Source organism: Psammomys obesus, unplaced genomic scaffold, assembly GCF_907164565.1.
Source record: "Psammomys obesus unplaced genomic scaffold, mPsaObe1.curated_primary_1811, whole genome shotgun sequence".
Classification (NCBI taxonomy): Eukaryota; Metazoa; Chordata; class Mammalia; order Rodentia; family Muridae; genus Psammomys; species Psammomys obesus.
In genome coordinates this window covers 1,103,125-1,108,609 of record NW_026596125.1, presented here as the reverse complement: position 1 = coordinate 1,108,609, position 5,485 = coordinate 1,103,125, and positions in this window count along the sequence as shown.

The window sequence follows — 5,485 nt, the reverse complement described above, 5'->3', positions numbered from 1 at the left end:
TAAAAAATGCATTCAATGTGGCCACACTGGGAAGGGAGACAAAGGGGCCTGATGACCCACCCAAGTCCATCTGCAGGGTTCTGATGTGGGGTTAAAGTTTAAGCAGAGGACCGGAGCTATGCGTAGCTCAGAAGCCCTTCATCCAGGTGTGGTCCTGTCCACCACTGACCTTTCTGGAAGGTATGATGATGTAAATCTCTTTCCTGGAGAAAAGTTCCCTTCTGGCTGGTCCAGATCTAGGTCTTTTCCTTCCCAGCATGAGATCCTTGAGGAAAATTCTGCCTTCTTGGGTTCCATTGTTTCAATAGTCTGATAGTCAGGTGGGAGATAAAGGGAAGACATTTTACAATGTCTTCGTCTTTGGCAGGCCAGCTAGACTAACAGTGACTTCCTGGACTCATTCTGAGATGGACAGATTACACTGTTCTCGGGCTCAGTTTGAAGACTGGTTTTCCTGGCCACACAGTTCCCATTGTTGTAAATGATTAAGATTTCAAACTGAGTGGTTGCTGCTAACACAGACTCCTAACCCTAGCATTCAGAAGGCAGAGTCAGGTGGATCTCTGTGTGTTTGAGGCCAGCGTGGCCTACAGAGCAAGTTCCAGGACAGCCTGGGCTACACAAAGGATTCCAATCACTGCCTGAGTTAGAACACTGTAAGTCCATCAGCACCTGCTACCCAAAAATGGCCTAAGAAGGATCTTCTATACCACCACTCAAATTATATCTAACAGTTTCTAAGTTGCTAACATCACCTTAATTGTTAATATCACTTAATAGCCAGATCACAATAAAATTTCTGCAGCTGACGCAGTTGCTCTCTATAGCTGATTTCCTCAAACCCACATCCAGGTTAGGCTCATGCATTGATTGTACTTGATTGTCTTGGCTCTTGAACCTGGTTTAACTTTGAACATTTTCTCTTATTTTCTTCTCTTCCCTTCCTCCAGCCCTCTTTTTTCCTTCTTTCTTTCTTTCTTTTTTTTTCCTTTCAAGACTAAGTGTTTGCCTGGAAGAATTTCTACATCTGTTTTTTTTTAAAATAAACAAACAAACAAACAAACACCATTATTGTTTCATTGTAGTGCTACAACTTTTTCTTCTATACTCTTTACTTCATAAGGATCTCATGTCCCCATTTGTCTGATATTTTGCCTATACACTGTGGTCCTAGCACACTTGTTAATTACAACCCTTGCCCTCTCCCGATGCCCTCATTAGGATTATTAACTATGGGTATACTCCATGTAAACTGAAAAGTTTGAGAGTTAACCAGAGAGGGGGTCCTCCACTTGGCTTTTTTTTTTCCCCCCATCAGGAAGCATTGTGGGCAGTGCTTGGACCATGAGATCTCAGCTCTGTAAACCTTGGCTCTGCAACTGGCCAGTAGCCTGGGGGGTGAGACTTTGATGCTGTACTGTCTTCCAGGAATGTGGTATCCTCCAAAATATCTCATCTACTGGCTTTGGCATTAATTGATGGTCCTTAACTTCATCTGTTTTTCAGTGGAGATTGCGTAATGGTGGTTTTACTGGAAAGTGAATCCAAGGCCTTCATGTATGCTAGGCATGCATTCTATTACTGAGTCTTAATCCTTAGTCCCCTCTTCTTCCTCCCCCCTTCATTTCATTATTTTTCTTCTCCTTTAAAATTCTTCTAGAAATTTATTTATTTTATCTGTGTGAGTATGTGAGTGTGTGTGTGTGTGTGTGTGTACACCATACGTATCCATGGCTTTCAGAAGCCAAAAGACGACATCACACCCTTTGATGTGAGCCAGTGTGCTGGGAAGCCAACCCGGGTCTTGTACAAGAGCAACAAGTGCTCTTAACCTCTGAACCTTCTCTCCAGCCCACTTCTCTCTCTTCTTTTGAGACAGATTCTCGCTACACAGCTCCAGCTGGTTTGGAAACTGCTCTGTAGAACAGACTGGCCTTGAACTCACAGAGATCCACCTGCCTTTATGTCCTGAGTGCTCAGATTGAAGACATGGGCCGCCATGCTGGACACCCTGGCCCAGCATTTTTATTTTCTATTTTGATGCCACGCCTTATTGACTTGCCCAGGCTGGCTCTGAGCTCTGCAGCCCAGTTGTCTTAAAGTTGCTGTCATCTTGCCTCAGCCTACCAACTGTGTGAGATTATAGGCCTGCACCATCAGGCTTGCCTGTGGTTTTCTTATTCTGCCACTCCTTTTATATTAATTAATTTGCATTTTTTATGTAAAAATTGGGGAGGATTTTTAGGTCCTTTAAAAAATGCTAGGATAAAGAACTGATTCTTTTCAAAATTTCAGATAATCTAACTTTATGAATTTCTAGCTATTGGAATAAATGAAGTAATTATATTAGCAAATTCTTATTTTAAGATTTTATCATTTTTGGACTAGTGGATTCTCTTATTGATTGATGGTCGAAAAGTAAAGTAGTCATTTACTCTTTTTGATAGTCAGATTGTCCCAAAGGTATCTATCGAGCCCCCTTTCTAGTATCTGTCCTAGATGGGCAAATCAGTGAGGGAGGAGGAGACACAAGATGACCAAGCTTATCTTTCTTCCTCACTACCATGGCTTGAAGCCAGCCTTAACTTCATAGGAGCCTCTGCCTCTTCTTAATGGGGAGTATGCCTTCTTCTTACTGTGATTGCCATTGATAACCTTTTTCATGTGTCTGAGTTTGGAATAACATTGCCTCTAAGGTCACTCAATGCTTTGTGCAGGTTGATCTTTTAAAAATTAATTTATTATTATCAAGAGTTATGTTGATTGGTTTTATTTTTTCACTTTTATATTGTATATTAATTTCTACCAATTTTACGCCAGATATTAAAATTTTCACTTCAAAAGTCATAACAGCAGGCAGCACACAACACACAAACACACACACACACACTCAGACACACAGTTGAAATTAGAAATAATAACATTTTAATGGTGATAACTCACCCTGCCCATCACATGAAACCATGACCTGAAAATAATCATAATTATTATTATTTTGGTTTTTTTGAGACAAGGTTTCTCTGTGTAGCTTTGGCTGTCCTGGACTTACTTTGTAAACCAGGTTGGCCTTGAACTCACAGAAATCCACCTGCCTTTGCCTCCCCAAGTGCTGGGATCACAGGCATGTGCCTGGAGTATTTTTTTGCTTTTTGCTTTTTTGAGACCATGTCTTGCTATGCAGCCCAAGCCACCTCAAAGTTGTTATCCTCCTGCACCCACCTCTTGTTTGCTGACCACACACACACACACACACACACACACACACACACACACACACTTGCATCTTACTTGGAAGCTGTTTGAATCCAGGTGGATGACATGGGTAAGAAGGAAGGCCAGGGAACTAGTCAAATCCCATCAGATAAAGGTAACAGAATATTAATCAAGAGCTGCAGCACCTCCTGCTGCTGCCCTCTCCTGACAGATAAAGCTTAAGTTCTTCAAGGCCCCTAGCCTTATCTCAACCTTCCACATCTTTCATGTAACCATCTCATGGCCAGAGAACTCTGCTATCTGGCTGAGTCCCGGGAACCACCCAGCTTGCCTGGGACTCCAAAGTCTCACTATGTTTCTAATTTGCTAGTGTTAGGTAGAGGCTGGACCACATGACTGATGAAGACAGGGCTTGAGGGTGAAGCTACAGGAATTATCAAGGAGTTGGTCTACAATCCATTGCATGCTCAGGGTGGAGGAAAAGCAGAGTTATGTCACCAGAGACTCTTGACAGAGTGGCTGAGTGCTGAAGGCAAGGGAGGAGATAAGGGTGACACAGAGTCTAAAAGTTCTCCAGCCCAACATGAGGCTATTAGAATGTTCTTTCCAACACAATCTTGGACTGATGCAACAAATAAAGGTTACTTTCATCTGAGTCTTTCTCTTAACTAATTATATGTTACACACTAGATCAGTTAGAAAGAATGTTGAGTTTTCTGAGCAGACAAAATAGGATACTGATTTGTCTATAGAAAGAAAAGCTTGAGCTTCAAGGGGCCTCAGTCTTCTGCTCAAGCCACCCACATTGTCCCCCTTCTTCTTCTCTCTTCCTTCTTCTCCTGCCACAACAGAAATGATCGGGCCACCAGCTGTCAGCAGCTGTCACCCTTCCTGTTCTGTTTTGCCCTCCCTGCACTTTTCCAACATTTGCCTCCACTGTCTCACTGCTTTCTCAGCTCTCTTCCCTCACCTCCCTCTAGTCCTGCCCCCAAACAGGCCTGACTTGGGAAAGGAAAAGTGAGTGAATGGTTTGGAGGCTGAGGGCAGGAACTCTGAGATCAGGAGAGACAGGAGTGGCCTTCGGCAGTAATTCTCTTCTTCCCAAAGAGCAAAAGAGGAAGAGCAATGGCCTTGATGAGGTTGCCGTGAAGCCCAGCGACAAGCCGTGGTTCTGCACAGAACCAGACTGCTCAGTGCTGATGCCACACACTGCCTGCTGTCTTGGTCTGTATGCCTAAACTGGCCTCAGCAAGGAAGTTCAGTCAGAGGGCATGTGCCAGAGCAGATAACCACGGCAGACATGCCAGGCCCTCTGAGGACTCGGGCTCCCTCTGCAGCTCCCACCTAGCCTCTCTTGGAGAAGATGTTTGGCAAAAGAGAACCAGAGACCTTGCTCCTGGGAACCACAGGGGTGTCCCGCAGGTGTTAACTAGGTTTTTAGATGCCTTACCAATGTTCAGGTGGCAACACAGAAGTCTAGGCTCTCCTTGAATCCCTTCTCCTGTCCTCTAAAAGGGGGTAGATGGAGTTAGGGACACTAGGTGATGTCCTCAAGTCTGTGGACAAAATCTATCTGCATCACAGATCTACCCTGCAATGGGAAAGCCCTTTCAGTGGGCAGTTTAGACTGTAAACAGGCTTGGACTGTGGACAAAGGACATCACTTTGAACCTGTTAGCTAGCCTAAGAATCACCTCTTCCTATGAAAAACGAATGTGACTGTAGAACAGTAAACACAGGAAGTGCTCAGTAGACACATTGTTGTAGCTGTTATCCCAGAGGCAAGAAAAATCATCCAAGACTGACTGGAGCTGTTGGGTCTCACTCAGGCTCTCACACAGACTGTCTTCTCATACCCAAGCTTCAGCCTCTCTCGGGGCTGATTTGGGTTTAGACATGCTGCCCTGTGTTTTCTTCATAATTCCAGATCCTTAAGCAACAGGCTGTGGGGACTGGGAAAATAACTTAGCTGGTAAAATCCTGCTGTGGAGGCAGGAAGGCCTGGATTTTAAAATGTCAGGTCTGCTGGCACACTTGTTATCCTAGCTCTGGGGAAATAAGCAGGCAGAAGGAATTCTGGGGCTCCATGGCCAACCTGCCTATCCTAATTTCTGAGTTCCATGTCTTGGTGAAGTACCTTGTCTCAAAAAACAAGGTGGACATTGCCCGAGGAACAACACCTAATGTCCTCGGTCTCCGCATACACACTCACCCTCCAACCCTGAACACACACACACACACACACACACACACACACACACACACACACACA